The following is a 17876-nucleotide window of genomic DNA, read 5'->3' as shown; positions in this document are numbered from 1 at the left end:
CCTTAAATAAATGATTTTAGAAAGGTGAAGAGTATTGTTCCAGAGGTCTCTGGATCATAGTTGGTTTTTATTACTGTAGGTTTAAATAGTTCAAGGAATGAGGATAATAGAAGTTTAGTCAGCATAGCTCCTGAATTGGTTTTCACTAAATCTCTTAAGGATCTGCCTGGCTTTCTTCATGGGGAAGGTAGAAAAGTGAACTGTGTTATGCAATCAGAAACTCTTCAACTGGGAGAACTTTAGAGAGCTTCTGAAGCAGCCAATCAATGGATTTTTTTTAAGTAACACAAGAACTATCAAGGTCGAGTGCTGTGCTGTTTTAACATGAAATCTGCAATATGAAATCACACAGCTTCAGCTAGAATTTGTCTTCTCCATCCTAGGGTCCAGCTGTTTTTCACAGAAAAACTCAATAGCCAAAAACCTCATACAACACTGTTTCTCCACCAGACTCAACAGGAAGCACAGAGGTAGCTCAGCCCTGTCGTCAGGGAACACCTTCCCATTTTGCCATCCTAATCTCCTGAATCCTTACTCAAGGGGTGCATTTGTGGCTGGAGAAATAGGGAAAGTTTGAAGGAGAGAAAAAAACATCTTTCTACTAAGCTTCAACATTTTCTTTAAAGAAAGAAGAGGTCAACCAGGTGCCAGTAGCTTATTTTTGTAATCCTTACTACTCAGGAGGCTGAGCTCTAAGGATCACAGTTCAAGCCAGTCCAGGAAAATCCGCAAGACTCTTATCTCCAATAATCTACTCAGAAAAATCTGGAAGTGGAGCTGTGGCTCAAGTGGCAGAGTGTTAACCTTGAGTGAAAGAGATCAGGGATAGTACCTAGGCCCTGAGTTCAAAGAAGAAAAAGAAGTGGGAGGAGGAAGAGGAGGAGGAGGAGGAAAGAAGAGGAGGAGGACGAAGAGGAAGAGGAGGCTTTCTTTTAAAAGCTTCAGTCCTGGACATCTATCTATATCTGTTTGCCATCAGACTACATCTAATGTTCACTTGTACCTTTTTAGATTACATCTCTCTTTATATATCTATTTGACATCAGACTATGTCTAATGTTCACTTGTAGCTTTTTAGATTCTGTGGAAGAGAAGACAAGAATGAACAGTCTAAAAGTACTTTTCTTGTGCCATCATTTTTACACTAAAATACGTATAGTTTTGCTTTTGTTGATTTAAACACAGAAATATAGTTATCTCTCATATTATTTTTATGCTCATATTCACAGGTATGTTCAGTAGATTTTTATAAGCAATGTAACCAGTAGAGATAAAGCTAAGCCCTGTGATCAACATCTAGAAAAAGAAAGACAGATTTACTCTAAAATATAGAGGCTGAGATCTGAGGAACACAGTTAAAAGCCAGCCTGGGCAGGAAAGTCCATGAGACTCTTGTCTCCAATAAACTACTCAGAAAAAGCTGGAAGTAACAGTGTGGTTCAAGGGGTAGAGTGCCTTGAATACAAAAGCTTAGGGACAGTGTCTAGGTGCAGATTCAAGCCCTAGGACCAGCACACACACACACACACACACACACACACACACACACACACACACACACACACACACACACACACACACACACACACACACACACACACACACACACACGAAGAAAAGCAATATGTTTCTGATGTGAAACCCCTTCATACAACTACTTAAAGATAAGTTTAACAAAATTAAAATAGACAAAGGGTGTCTGTTGTTTTGCTTTGTTTGGTTTTCGTATTATATGTTGCTTTTCTCTTCTTACAGTTTTACAACATGTATGTGCCTTTTTGAATGTATAGTTTAGCTTTGCTTGTTTCTGAGTTTTATGTAAGTTGAAAAACACCATATCTATTGTTTGAGGAATTCTCTCTTCTTCCCACCCCCAAACATGATAAAATTTAGCCTTGTGTCTGTCTAGTATTCATTTATCTTCATTAACAAATATAATTCCATTGAATATATGTACTGCAGCATATTCATCCATTCTATTATCAGTGGACAATTTGGTTGCTTCTGATTTGGGGCTATTACAAATAACACTCCATGGACCAGGCATGCTTGTGATATCTTTAGACACATAAATACGTAGAACTTTTGAGGTATATTCCTAGGAGAAGAATTGATCGGCAAAAAGGTGTGTCTTCAAAACTTAACTAGACAGTGCTACACTGCTACAATGATCACTCCCATATAATATATAACAATATAATTCCTTCAGCACTTGAGGAAAGTTCCTGATGCACTACATCCTTATTCACATTGGATCATGTCACCTTTTGAATGCCATTGGTGTGATGGAAGATAGCTATGTCCTTATATGATCCCATTTGGTAATTTGTGGTTGCTGATAAGGTAGAATGCATGGTCACACTTACTGGTCTTAGAATCCTCTTTGCAATGTACTCATTCAAACATTATGGCTCATTTTCTCTTCGTCATTGGGTTTTGCTCACTGACGTGTAGAAGTCCTTTTTATATCCTCAGTGTGAGTTCTTTTTCAAATAGCTTTTCCTACAATCAGACTTATCTTCTCATTCGTATTATGGTGTACTTAGAAGAATAAAGTTTTTAATTTTGATGTGTCAAATTTAGCAATTGTGTGTGTGTGTGTGTGTGTGTGTGTGTGTGTGTGATGTTTACTAAGTCTTGTTTAGAAACCTTTCTCTCTCCAGGTTGTGGAGTTATCCCTAATAGCCCTTTCTAAAGGCATTCCCTTTTGCATTTAGGTGTTAATGTTCCTACCTCTGATAATCACAGGCTAAAACCCCATTGAATGATGGCTGCTTTCTGCAGGCAACAGCTGTAACATCTGGCTGTGCCCAGAATCAAGAAGGAGCTGTCAGAGGAATGTGATGTGAACAGAGCTCATGAGCTCTGACAGGGAGCCTGTGCTTTGGGGAGGAAGAGTGGGGAGCTATATAAGAAAGTCCCTGTTTACAGGTCTTTTAGTCTAAGGCTAAATGGGGTTCAGACAGCAAGCCCAGTGGTACGCGGGTAGAGAATCTACATGGAATAATTCACAGCCTTTGATGGCATGGCAAACCAGAAAGGTAGAGCCAAAAAACTGGCATGATTGCAGAGGGATGGAGAAAGAACCTCAGTGAAAAAAGCCGAGGTCCTTGGATTCTGTCTTTCCCCTTATATCCACTGACCTCCCACACCAGTGTGATGCCAACCCAGGCACCTTTTGGAGATCTAAATGTACTGAAATTGTCACAAAGAGAGGATCTGCAATTTGGGTCGTGTGTAGCTCGGTGGTACAGCTTGGAGCCTAGTAAACATCAGGCTCTGGATTTGATCCATGGCACTAGAAAGAAGGAAGGAAGGAAAGCAAGCAGGCAGGCCAGCAAGCAAGCTTTAGGAAAGACATTTTTTTTAATAATGTTACTTTTAGTGGCATACTTTTCAAGTGTTTATTTTTTTCTGAAATAGAGAAGTGCCACTGTAGTGTACTTATTATGTATATAATGAAAAGCTCCTGTATTAATTCTAATAATACACCTATGAGTCATGGTTTTACCATGTGCACAATAATCCGTGAATAATAGTAACTATATTTTCTTTCCTTTAAGATCTTTATAACTCTATTACTTCCTGCACAGGCTGGGGCCTCTAATACAAAGCTGGATATAGATGATGTTAGCTGACACCTGGTTGTGTTTTCATTTCTCAGGTGAATTCTGACCTTCTCGCCACTGATTGTGATGCAAGCCATGTTTTGTGGCCATCCTTTATCTCTGAGGAAGTTCCCGTCCACTCTGAGATCTGCTGTGATGATCTTATTATTGTTCTCATTTAATGTGTTAATGTGGTGACTTATATTCATTGAATTTCTAACGCCAAACCTATTCTTAGAACACATCCAGCGTGGTAATGACATGTTTTTCTTTCCATTACTGACTTCAATTTGCTAATACTTTGTTTAGCATTTCTGCATTCATAAGAGAGATTAGTCTGTAATCTTCCTCTCTTGCTATGACATCTGGTTTTCATATCCAGGTTATGCTAGTCTCATAAACAAGTTGGGGTGTTTGTTCTTTGATGACTTTCTGAGATGGCTGATATATGATCAGTGTTAGTTATTCCGGAAATACTTCTCAGAGCTCATGAGATTCCAGTCTGCACAAAGGGAGCAAACCCTAGCTGACAGCCTGTGGCCACAGTATGCCAGAAGCCTCCTCTCCTCTGCTTGCCTTCCTTACTCTCCATGAGTTCCCAGGGTACACTGTGGACATGGCTTTGAGTCTTTCACCAGATCTCTTGCCATGGGTGGGCCTTAGCCTGTCTACCTCCATCCTAGATCTCTTTGCCCTTGGTCTGTGGTCAACAGACTCCTCTGGTCAGTGGGACTCTGACACCCAACCTTTCTGTTTCCATCCAACAAGTGGTCTTGAATTTCTCCACACTACCTAGTCAGATTTTTAATGCTTCCATGGTACTTTACTCTCCCCAAATGTGGTCTTTTCCATTTTGTTTCAGCAGGAAGGTTTAGCTTAGAAACATTAGAGACAGGAGAAGCATCCACCATCAAATCCACTCCCTGAAATCTTCAACTGCCCAAGTCAGACCCCCCCTACTCCCCAACACAGCAGCCCCGTGCAGAGGGAAGGGCAGCTGCACAATCAACCCTCCTGTTTTTGTCAATAACCAGAAACCAAAGCAAGCTAAAATGTACAAATGTTTTTTGCTGGCAATCCTGGGGTTGAATGCTGGGCCTTGAATTCTGTGCACAATGGTAATGCTCTACCACTTGAGACACAGCTCCACTTCTGGATTTTGCGGGGGGGGGGGGGGTTAGTTAATTGGAGATAAGAGTCTTACTGGCTTTACTACTGCCCTGGATGGCTTTGAACCTCAATCTCAGATCTCACCCTCCTGAGTAGCTAAGATTACAGGTATGAGCCACTGGCACCCAGCTAAAATGTACAGTTTTTGAATTAGTAGGCATCTTAGTGTTTTTGCTTACGTGAATAAAAACAGAAAGCTAAAATTTTCATCTGTCGGACCCTACGAAATATCTTGTGATAAGTATTGCCAAGATGTACGTCTAAGAGTAATCAAATAGGGATCCGGAACATTGTTGAATAAATCAGAAGCAGCAGAAAAATCAATGATTGCGCAAATACTTATGTGTTTGCAAGGTAGAAGGAAATTTCCAACTATGTCTAGCTTTCATTTTATCTTCTCAATTTCTTGGGGTTTCGTGTCTATAATATTTGCAGATGTTGATGATCTCTGAATGTAAAACAATATTACAATGATTCTTAGCCCTTTGTTTCATTTTTTCTCTGTGGAAATTCCATGTATATTGAACACCAATACTTATTTTTGTTCCCATTATGAAAGAAAAAACATAAACTTCCTCTATTCTAGGTCCAAAAGTCCTCACTATTTTTAAAATGGAGTGAGGAACAGGATTCTCTAAATAATACACACTGGGGGGCTAGGAAGGTGGCTTAGTGGTAGAGTGCTTGCCTTGCATGCATGAGGCCCTGGGTTCGATTCCTTAGCACCGCATAAACAGAAAAAGCCAGAAGCGGCGCTGGGGCTCAAGTGGTAGAGGGCTAGCCTTGAGCTGAAGAGCTGAGGGACAGCGTCCAGGCCCAGAGTTCAGGCCCCATGACTGGCCAAAATAAATAAAATAATACACACTGGATTTTGCATATCAAAATAGCATCCTATTAGGCACTGGTGGGTAGTAGATGGGCATATATATTCTGCATGTGTTTACCTGTTCACACAGGGATTATTCTGTGGTTACTTGGCAAGGTGACATTTACAAAAAGCATTAGACCACTGGGTGGGAGCCTATTATAAATAAGTGTAAGGAAACAGTTGTCCAGGTAAAAGAGAACTGGTAAATATTTAGGATTTAAATAATATGGAAGAGTCTTCCAGAGAGTGAATTCTTCTTCTACACTACATAGGTTGGTGACATTCGGTGTGTGTGTGTGTGTGTGTGTGTGTGTGTGTGTGTGTGTGTGTGTGTGTGTGTGTGTGTGTGTGTGTGTGTGTGTGTGCTGGTATTAGGGCATGCACTCAAGGCCTGGGACCTGTCCTGAGCTTTCTTTTCTCAAGGCCAGTGCTCTTCCACTAGAGTCATAGCTTCATTTCTGGCACTTTGGTGGCTAATTGGCAATAAGAATCTCATGCATTTTCCTGCCCCAGCTTGCTTTGAACCACAAATCTGCAGATCTCAGCTTCCTGAATAGCTAAGGTTACAGGCGTGAGCCATCAGCACCTGGCCGATTATATTCATTTGTAAGCAGAGAAAATGATGTTGATGACCAATACACAGGGTCTCCATCCATCTGGGGTTGGACCAGTGCTTGACATCCAGTTTTCCCATGCTCCATCACAAAAGCCAGGCACAGGGCACATGAGGGTGTAAGTGGTTAGCATGTCATCAGAGACCTCGTAGCAAACACCTCTCTGCCCTCTAGCTGCCAACATTATTGGTATGCTGTGTGGTGAGTACTTGGTTAAGATAGAAGAGGTACAAAAAAAAAAAAAAAAGGAAGTTAGATATTCTTTGCTCTTCCAGGAGTCTTAGAACACCTGGATAAGAGGTTAACTATAAATAAATCTAGTAACCATCCTTGCACACAATACAGCCTGGGCACTGTCCTTGAGCTTCTTCATTCAGGGCTGGCATTCTACCACTTGAACGACTGCTCTTTTTGTGGTTAATTGAAGATAAATGTCTTACGGACTTTTCTGTCCTGGCTGCAGTCTTCAGATTTCTCTCTCCTCAGACGTCTTACAGACGTAAGCCACCCATGCCTGGCCATGATACGTATTTTCCTAATTATACCTTGGGTTCTGGCGATGGGAAAGTAAGGTTTCATGCCTCTGCAGAGCAGAGAAGAGACATTAGCTCTGGGGAAAGTGTGAGTCAGGCACACAGTGATATCATCTATCTTGGGTTATCTCCATCTCCTGTCTTCATTCACAAATCCAGAATGAAATGCTCTTTTCTCTTCTAGTACTTGACCAGAATTGCATAATTCCATCATGCCAACTTTGCTGAGGTCGGAACCACTCAGCTATGGCAGGTGCAGTGGTACAGGAAGTCATGGTACAGCTAAGTACAGGTAAGTGATCCTGGAATAGTAGTGAATTGGTTCAGGTAGAACCAACCTGAGCAGGGGAGAATCGTGGCTCCTACAGAGCAGCCAGCCTGCCCTCCACAAAATGTAGACCAGGAGGTGAGGAAAACCTGGCCAACCAGCTGACTCCTGACTATTGATATGCATGGCTCCCTGAAAACTAGACCCAAAAGATCTTTCTGTTGGGTTTTTCTCCTACTTGTACTTAGCGTTATTTGAAATGCTATTGTCCACTTGGCAATTGTTCCCATTGCTTATTTATTTTTTCACTTGCTGTCATTCACTAATGTAACATTGCACCTCACCATCAGCTAAAAGCTAGGTGCCAATATGAAACCTAAGGCACACAAAAATCAGAGGCAATTACCAAGACTAATTTACTTCACTCGTTCGGCAAATATTTGGCAGCCATCTGTTGTATGAGATGTGGTGATATCAGCCTCGAGACCCAAGAGTGAACAAAACCAGGGTACTTCCTGTGGAGATAAAGATGAGACACAGCAAGGAGACAGACGTGCATATGTCAGGTGATAAAGCCATGTCATCACCAAGTTCTATTGCACACAGACATGGATGGATAATGCATCAGGTGACTGTCCTTACCCAGGAGCAAAGCTCATGGAGCTTGCTTCGAACTGACCAGAGACTGGAATTCAGGGCTTCTACTTCGCAGATCCATGTTTCTAATGATGCACTAGTGTTTGTTGATACTTATTTATGCAGCCCATGTTTCTGAAGCATCTATTTGCTGCTCAAATAACTATTTGCTGGAGGATGTGTTTAGCTTTGAGGATACAATGAGGAAAAGGGCTGTGCTTTGATTCTCCTGCCTCTCATCAGTATAACCTGTTTGTACAGTGAATGTGTCCAAGGCTAAACCAACTGGCACAGAAAATCACAAGTAAATTCAACTGGGCCTTTGTTTCTCTGGACAAGGCAAGGATTACAGATAAGCTTAAACTCACCAAGGTCATCCTTAGCTAAAACACCCATCTTGATGAGCATGGCCGTCACATGCCTGGAGTCCTGGCTACTTGGGAGGCAGAGGTGGGAAGATCTCTAGAATCCAGGAGTTCAAGACAAGCCAGGTCAAGCCAGAACTCGTCTCAAAAATTAATAAAATAAAAACACAAATCTAACATCCATCTTGCATCAGTCTGGGAGATCTAGAATTATGTGTTGAACATTAATGGTGTTTTAAAACTGTAGCAAATCAACATGTTCTAGATGAAAATTTCTCTTCATATAAGCTTTCGACAGAAATCTTGGGGTTAAGTGAGAAGATAATTACCCTTTAACTTCTGTGTTGTTTTATACCTCATTTTCAAAAGCTCAAAAAGAGACCTGCTGGTATATTTTCCCCCTATATTTAGAAATCTACTACTCCTGAGGAAGAATAGAGGGCTTGTCTAGCTCTCTTTTGGGAGACAAGTTTCAGGACTGGGGTTTTGGTTACCATAGAACAATGGAACAGGACGGGTGCTGGTGGCTCACGCCTGTAATCCTAGCTCTCAGGAGGCTGAGATCTAAGGACCAGGGTTCCAAGCCAGCCTCAGCAAGAAAATCCATGAGACTTAATTTATTGGAGAAAAAAACTACTCAGAAAAAAAGCCAGAAGTGGAGCTGTGGCTCAGTGCTAACCTTGAGCCAAAGAAGCTCAGGGACAGTGCCCAGGTCCAGAGTTCAAGCTCCAGGCGGGACTGACAAAAAACAAACAAACAAAAAACCAATGGAACAATAGTGGATAAAACCAAATGAAGGTTTTTTTAACTTTATTTTCCTATAAAGATAATGTACAGAGGGGTTACAGTTACATGAGTAAAGTAATGAGTCCATTTCTTGTCGAGCATTGTTACCCTCTCCTTTGTTTTTCTCTTACTATCTCTTCCCTCCCCACAAATGAAAGTTTTAACTGGATTTGTGTCAATAAAACAAGGCTTTCTTATGATTGGTCCTCATATCTGCATATAAATGAGTGCACACAGGTACACACACACACACACACACACACACTCCATTTTCTCTGCAACTAGTCAGACTATGCAACTTCCTAGTCCCCATCCTACCCCTCCCCCCTTCTCAGCCTTCTTGTTCTGGGTGCCAGTGTTGAAGCACATTTGGGGCCAGTCTTGTGGGCCAGGCTGCAGGCCCCAGGCCCCACTGCAATCAGCTGTGATGTGGGGACATAAATACTCTGCTTGCAGATTCCTGAACGAGTATGTATTGATCTCCTTCAGTGGCTGCGTGCCTGTCAGCATAAGAGTCTATTACTCCAAAGGAAAAGTCCTAGTGGGATGTGCACAAAGGTGGGCAGTGGCCACTCTCTCTCGGGACGGCCTGAGCTGCCCCTGCAGGCTCACCATGCCTGGCCCACGCCCCCTGCTGGCCGCTCCTAAAATTCCAGCGGCCAAGCTCTTCTGAGCCTTTTGTTTCCCTGACTTTGCTGTGACCTTGACGCTTCATCCAGAATGGCTGCCTTGAAAACACCGACCTTGTCTTGGTCCTCTGGTCAACACGACATGATTTAACTCCTAATGAATCAAGAAAGGTGATTTCACATGTGAGAACCATATGTCTGGCCAGTGCCAAACTCAGTCTCAGAGTCGGGTGGTCCAAGGACCAATTCCTCACTCACACCAACAGTGGTATGGATGCTGACCTGTCTCCTGGGTTGAGCATCTAAGATCCTCAGTCCCCAACTCTGAGACTCTCTACCCTGTGGTGACTGGTATTCACTCCCACACATGTCCACTGACTGTTGGTGGTCTCAACACTCTACAGTGCAGATGTGAGCTGGGGAAGACTCATCCCGCCAGTCACAGCCCCTGTGGTTTAGGAAACAGGCCCTGAAGTAGAGAGTCAGCCACGGGGGCTTCCGTGGGACTGGCCAGCCAGCCAGGCTGGGAGGGGTCAGAGCAGACCACAGGCAAAGCAGGGACTGCTTGGCATGTCCTTCTGGGCCCTGGCACCTGAGGACCCCCCTGTGTCTATGTGAACTGGCAGCAGTGGGCTTTTGTCATCATCCAGAAGCATGGCATCTCTCTTTCCTCCTCTCCTCTCCCTTCTCTCTTCTCTCTTCTCTCCTCTCTTCTCTCCTCTCCTCTCCTCTCCTCTCCCTTTCTCTCTTCTCTCCTCTCTCTTCTCCTCTCTTCTCTCCTCTTCTCTTCTGGTTGTAATGGGATTGACTCAGGCCCCCAGGCATCTACGGCTTCTGCCATTTCTCCAGCCCACTCAGCAATCTTATCAATAGATGCTCTTTCTACATCGAAGGCACCTGTCTAAGTGCATTCATACAGTTCTTTGTATATCCAATACATAGAAATCACAGAGAAGTTATTTTAAAACCCTGGCTGTACTTTAGAACAAGAAGGGGCTCCACCGATGTGTGGGCTCTACAGTGGGGGTGGGACATGGGGTGGGCACCAGGACCCACTGGGAATTCTGTCCCAGGGGCCACAGAGAGGCAGCACCAGGAGGTACTTGCTCTTATTCAGAACTGGGAGCGGATTGAGCAGTCCCAGCCCTGCCCCAGGAACTGGGCAAAAAACTAGACCACAAGAGCAGTTGCATCCAACAATCACCAAACATGGAAGAGACGCCAAGACCAACAAAGTAAGTTAAATTCAACAAAGAGAAAGGCTTCAAACCCAGGCAGTGGAGTTAAGGTGAGAATCGGAGAAGGTAGTTTAAAAAAATATCATGAATAGCTCGACAGAGAAAGACAGACAGAAAATGTTCTCTATGTAGAAGCTGAAAGGCTGAATAATAGAATAGTGGCTGTAATGTGGGAAGAGCCAGAAGAAGGGGGTAGGAAGGGGGAGGGAAGAAGAGGGGCAGTTAACAGTAAGCAGATGCAGCCGATAGGAGAAATAATTTCTAGCATCTGCATAAGTGTACTTGACAGCAATTAATTGACTATTTTATTGTAGCTAGCTGAGACCATGTTGAATGATCTCAAGACAAAGAAAAAATACATGTTAGAGGTGATAGATTTACCAGTTATACTGATCTGAGCACTACACACGGTACATGAGTATTGAACTCTCCTATTGTACAATTACTTTGTACAATTACCTGGTGTCTGTTGAAATTAAATTTCTGCAATTACTCCATGTCAATTAAAATTAAATTAAAAATATAATTAATATCACCAGAGGGACAAAGGTAAATATCTGACATTTCATATTCAGCTTTAAAATAAAACAGGTGCAACTGAAACACACAATTGTTAATGGGGAAAAAGAATGAATTGGCAGAAATGGATTTCAGTCTAGAATGGAAACAAACCTAGGGCCAGTCAACTAGAAGATCAATTCAAGTGATCATACTGAACTTAGCATAAAGAGCCAAAAACGATTTAATATGATGTTCATTTTGTATATTTTACTATATTTGGACATTATACATTTCCTGTTCCTTCAAACTTTTTTTTTTGCTTTTAATTTTATTTTATTTGTGAACATACTGTACAGAGGGGTTACAATTACATGGGCAGGATAATGCGTACATTTCTTACCAAGCATTGCAGCCTCCTCCTTTAGTTTACCCTTCACATCCCTTCCCAGCCTCCCCCCTCCCCCCCAATCCCAATCCTTCTCCTTCCCCCCCCTTCCCCCCCCCCCCCCCCGCACCGACGTTGTAAAGCTCGTTTTGGACATGACAACTTGTACTTCTCATTGTTGCAACAGGTCCACCTGTACCCTTAAACAACTGGTTTTTCCCCATCTCCTCCACAAGTTATACTGACATCAAATATAGTGAAAGCAGGGTCAAACTTTTTTTTTAATGCTAGAAATTTCAGTTAAAGGAAACATTTAACCAGAAAAGCTTTCCCAAGTATTTTTTTTTTTTAATTTGAAAGGTCCTTAATAACAGCCCTTACATACATATCCAGGGCTAGCCCACTTAGCATCTATGTGTAAATTTTTAAAAATACCAAAGCTGAGTGCTTCAAGCTGATTGATCTGCTCATGATTCTGTGGTCAGTCACTTAGGCTGATACAAATTGCTGGGAAGCCCTAGGCCACGCCCTCTAGGTACCTGGGGGTGCGTGTGCAGCTCCCTCCTGGCCTCAATTACATGTGGCTGTTGGGCTGGCCTTACACCTCCAGAAGGTCAGACTCCGTGTCCCTTCAGATTACTGATGACTGCAGACGGCTGAGACTCAAGCCTGCATCTCACTGCTATCCCATTGGCTGTGTCCCTGAGGAGGTGGGACCTGTGGGGGTGGGATGGGACCACTACTTCCTGAAAATGCCACTTCTACCACAGGAAGGTTGAGCCATACTAGTGTAATGCAGATAGGAAGCCTTACTGGGATTTCATGAAAGTTATCAAAAAGAGTCCCCAATGTCAAGCAAAGCAAAATGACCCCAGGTCCAGGTGTACCTGGTGAGGTACACCCTCACCTGCTTGTCTGCAGATAGGCTGTTCCCACATGGGATCAACCAAGAGTCCACATCACCCCAAGCTGAGCATTCTGCTCCAAGCCTGGCCAGGGACCCTGCTCTTGGCCTCCAAGAGATTGTAGTACATTTTAAATTTTCTGCTTCCTTGTTAAGACCTACGTAAGCTCACCCAGAAATCCAGTCCCTCGCACAACCTTCAAACCTGCAGGAAGGTCTGTGCTCCTCGCTGATTATAAACAGTCCTAGCTGGCCTATTCCCTTTCCATTCTCCATTTTCCTAGCTAAAGCTACAAAACGAAAGGGTTGAACTAACATAGCTGTGCTGCCATATTGGTTCTTGGTGGCTCAGAAAGGAGCTGCCCAAAGGAGCTGCCATTTAACAGCTTATGAATACAAGACATCCTGATCAATGTCGACCCTTTCTCTAAGGTCAGAAGTCAGCCTGATGAGTAAGCCCCAGCCCTGTATCATTACCTGTTTATTAAAAAATCTGTTAAATTTCTATTTCCCCAATGTTGTACTGTTCCCCCCCCCCTACAGTCTCATTACACTCCTTCTTGGAATGTGACCCTCCCTCCAATTCCCATAGCCCATCTAAAACCTCCTTCTCGAAACTGACCCCCTCCCAATTCCCATGGTCCATGTAATGTGATCCATGTGACTGCCCCCTAAAATTTTGTTTAAATCCTGCCCATACCTGTCCACTGCTGTTGCCCGCATTCCTGCTTGGAGCAGCCGGGCAGGTCTGCCCCCCAATAAAGCCTTGAGCCAGTATCCAAAGATTGCCTTTGGATTCTTGACTTGCATTCACCCCTGTCTTCTCTTCATTCCTCTACCTCTTTCCCCTCGGTCCCTCCCTACCCCTTTCCAGTACCCACATCCTGGTATTATCTTTTGCTGACCTTTCTAAAGAATTACACACTTTGGATTTTCCTTTAAGTCTCATGGTCACTTCTGATGGCTTCACACACAGCCAACAAAACATTTTTCTGACCTCGCCATGCATGTGGCCAGCAGCCCCAGGTGTCACGCTGGAAAGCGCATATGCAGGGTGAAACTAAGTCCTTGTATCAGAGGATTTGTCTGGATGTATAAACAACCATCATGGAAGTGATGATGGCGCACCTAGGTAACCCTGTGGGGCCTCAGGGAGGGCCTGAAGACTAAGTTCCTGCAACATAGCACCCTTCCAGGAGACCATGGGTTCTGAACACCTGGGGATGGAATTGATGTATTCCTTCCAAGGACCCTTCTGTAGTGGAAAGAATTTTAAGATCTACTTTCCATTTAAAAAAAAGAAATTCGTCTTTTCTTTAAAAACGAAGGACAAAGCCCGGCACTAGCTGGCTCATGCCTGTAATCCTAGCTACTCAGGAGGCTGAGATCTGAGGAGTAAGATTTAAAGCCAGCTGGGGCAGGAAAGTCCCTGAGACACTTATTTCTAATCAAGCACTAGGAAATAGGAAGTGAAGCTGTGGTTCAAAGTGGTAGAGCCCTAGCCTTGAGTAAAACAGCTTAGGAAACAGCTCCCAGGCCCCAGAACTGGAAAAAGAAAAGAAGGACAAATGGTGAGGCTTTCTCCAAGGAAGGCTTGGAGCTACAGTGGTGCCTATGGGTATCGGCCATGTTCCCTTTTCCAGATGTTACGGATAGGCTCTGCTCTGATTTTGAGAGCAGGCCACATTCAGCTACCCCCTGGTGAGATCACCTCCTATATTTGATCCTGAGAAACTAAAATACTGCTTCATTACAAAGTGGAATAGGAGCAATGGCTTCACACGGGTCGCTTTCCTCTCTCTTTCATTCAATAGCATCCAACAAGAAACACAACTTGGCTCAGATTTGTCAAATACCTGCATTAATGCTTTGTTAAGATGGAAAATTACTCCTTGTGAAATGTCTTACAAGTTTGATGAAAAGTAGTTATGTGATTTAACCGAGACAATTTAAAAATGATTATTATGCCTAGTTCTTCAAATAACTTTCCATTGCAAAAAAAAAAAAAGAATGAAAAATTTTATTGGAGTGGTTTTTTTTTAAAGGCAATCATATTTCTTTATTGGATCTATGAAACCCTCTGGCTAGTTCCTGTCTTAACCTCTTTTTTTTGGTGTGTGTCAGTTTGAAATAAAGACTGTTTATGAACTAATTCCCAGATCAGTTGGATTTAGCCAGAGCTCCTCCCCCACACATTCCAGTTGCCGCCATGTTCTCCGTTGTCTCCGGCTTAAAACCAGCGGAACCAAATGACTGAAGACTAAAACCTCTGACTCCATGAGTCTAAATAAACCTCTCTCTTTTTTTTGATAAGATTTAAAAAAAAAAATCTTTAAATTGTTGTACAGAGGAGTTGCCATTTACCACACCAGTTTATGAATACAACGCATCTTGATCCGTGTCTCGCCTTTCCACATTCTCACCCATCCTTCCCAACCCAGCCCTTTCCTTGCTCTTCTTAATTTTGTAGGATATTAATTGAATCCTTGATAGCATTCTCCCCTTCTCCTCACCTAAATAAATCTATCCTCCTTGAAGCTGTTCATCTCAGGTCCTCTTTTCACAGGCTCACGGGAGTGGAGATCTGATTAACACACATCCCCAACATCCCCTCCGAAGATACGCCTCCAAATGACTGGAAGTCCTCTCCTTAGGCCCCACCTCTTAACAGTTTCTACCACCATCTCCTATAGCACCAGGAGCTGGGGGTCATGCATTCGATATGGGCCACTAAAGGGCTCTGATCCAAACTACAGCAAGAAGCAAGGGAAATGGCAGGGCCTGGGCTTGCTTCAAAGATATCTCTTCTACACAGCAGATAGAACCCAGGGACAGTAGCCCCATCTTTCCAACACAGATACACACGGGCACCATGTCAGCTCTAGGCCCACCTATGTGACTCCTGTACCATCGCGCTTAGGCTTCCTTCCATGACTGATTTCAGATGAAATACAGCCTGGTGTCCAGGCTGGATGCTCCCCGAAGAGCATGTGCCTCTATGGCTCAGCTCAGAGTCTGAGAGCTCTATATCAGGGTAAAGTCACATGATCATTTCTATTTTTGAATGCACCTCACTTTGGATAAAATTAACCTCGTAATTTCACTGACAATCTTCCCTTCCATGACTACCCAGGAAGTACTCGCAAGGTTTTATATCTCGAGTTTGTCATCAGCTTAAATATTTGTGAAGCACCTAGTTGAAATTAAGATAAAATTGCTTTGGCTTAATTGGATGGCATCAATACTTTGAGGAATCATTAAAGCAGCTTCTCTCTCTCTTTCTCTCTCCATATACATATATATGTGTATATATACATATGAACTTATATATATGAATATATATACATAGACATAGACATACATGAATGTGTATGTATACACGCACACACATATATAAATGTATCACAAATAGATACCTAGTTTCACAGTTGGGTAAACTCTTGTGCCAGGCCAATTCAAGGCCTCAGTTTTTGTTTTTTTTTGGGTCCAGTCGTGGGGCCTGAACTCTGGGCCTGGGCGCTGTCCCTTAGCTCTTCAGCTCAAGGCTAGTGCTCTACCACTTGAGCCACAGCACCACTTCTGGCTTTTTTTTCTTTTTGCTTATGTGGTGCTGGGGAATCGAACCCAGGGCCTCGTGCATACAAGGCAAGCGCTCTACCACTGAGCCACCTTCCCAGCCCCCTCAGTTTTTTTTAATGTTTTTTTTTAAAAAAGGTTCTTTACAAGACCAATCTATGTTTTATTTGACTGACTAAGGCAAAAATCTCTCTGATCCTTATGTTGTGTTATTGTCAGCAGCCCTTCCCTCTGTCTAAATTATACCATGCTTCACACATAATAACAATGTTGTCATGCCTCCAAAGTTATACAAGGTGACTTTTTTTCGGTCCCAGATGTGCATAGCTGAGTTATAATTTCACAATCCAGTGGCCAGAAGGAAATGTTATATTTGGAAGGAGGCTTAAGGTCAGCAACTTGATGTCCCACAAATTTTCATATGAGAAAGGGTGTGCAGGGCTGGGTATCGGCCAATGGGAAGCAGGTCTATAGGTTGTGGCGCTATCATTTAGTTTCTAGAACTAAAATCTGAAAGTGTATGGGGGTCTGATAAATGGGCATAAGGATAAAAAGTTTTACAAAAAAGAAGACAACTATATTGTGCTACTTTTAATTATGAAAGATGTGAAATGATACATTATCAAACTTGGAAGCTGCTATATACAGCTATATAATTATTGGTCGTGGGGTTTGAACTCTGGGCCTGGTGCTGGCCCTGAGCTCTGGAGCTCAAGGTGAGCTCTCTCCTACTTGAGCTACAGTGCCACTACCAGTTTTCTGAGTGGTTTATTGGAGATAAGAGTCTCACAGACTTTCCTGCCCAGGCTGGCTTTGAACGGTGACCCTCAGATCTCAGCCTCCTGAGTAGCTAGGATGACAGGCATGAGCCACCCATGCCCAGCCAGGCTCCAGTTTTAAATACTATTTAATCAGGGGCCTGGGGGTGCAGCACTCACAGGAAGTGGTGTGGGCCTCGTGAGAAGCCATGGAATTGACTCAGAGCTACCTGTGCACACATCGGAAGGGCCAGCAAGAGTTAGCATGGGAAGCGAGTTCAACTCCAAGGATAGATCCGAACACACTGCCTTGCAGCTCAGGGAATATACAGTAGATTTGGAGAGATAGAACAGGGCCAAGGAGAGCAAGATGAAGATGATTGTCTTCTAGCACCCAATGTCCTGAAATCCATGCTGTAGGGAGAGGAAAACAGGAAAGAGATAGGGGTTTCATTCGATGCTGTTTAACTGCTAGTAACTGAGCTGGAGTCTGGTCACAAAAGTAAATACTGGAAAATATTGCTTGGGAGGTCTTGCTACTTCCAATGCTGAGGTCCAAGAGAGCTTTGTCACGGGGGCAGTGTGGGCACAGGCTCACACAGAGGGAGATCTTTCCTGCATAGATGTCCGTCCAGACAAGACAAGGTGGGCTGTGAGTCACATGCCCAGACTAATGGACCAAAGGGCAGTCTTCTTTGTCAACATCCTCTGGATGCCCACACTTTCACACCACCTGCAGGTGCCCGGACAGGTAGGGGCACAAGAAGATAGATACGTATCAATACTTAGGCCTAACACATTCCACAAAGCAGAAGATGCTATTCCATTTTTACAGAGAGATCAAAGGAGAAAGGCTTGGGCTCTGATTCTAAAGCTCTTCACATTGTATCTAATGTGATATTCTTTACAAGGAGGGTTCCAAAATACTTGAAAAAAGTAGCTAGAGGGCTGGGAAGGTGGCTCAGTGGTAGAGTGCTTGCCTTGCATACATGAGGCCCTGGGTTCAATTCCTCAGTACTACACAAGCAGAAAAGGCT

At 43.3% G+C, this 17876-nt stretch overlaps 1 non-coding gene across 1 annotated transcript; it reads right to left on the bottom strand.

Moving 5' to 3' along the window:
* Positions 1-16110: 16110 nt before the first annotated feature.
* On the bottom strand, positions 16111-16175 carry Trnat-ugu. The gene has a single exon. It is a non-coding gene; the product is annotated as a tRNA-Thr (tRNA).
* Positions 16176-17876: the final 1701 nt, after the last annotated feature.

Source organism: Dipodomys spectabilis, unplaced genomic scaffold (assembly GCF_019054845.1).
Source record: "Dipodomys spectabilis isolate Male_0828 unplaced genomic scaffold, ASM1905484v1 ptg000096l, whole genome shotgun sequence".
Taxonomy (NCBI): Eukaryota; Metazoa; Chordata; class Mammalia; order Rodentia; family Heteromyidae; genus Dipodomys; species Dipodomys spectabilis.
This window is presented reverse-complemented; position numbering and strand designations above follow the sequence as displayed.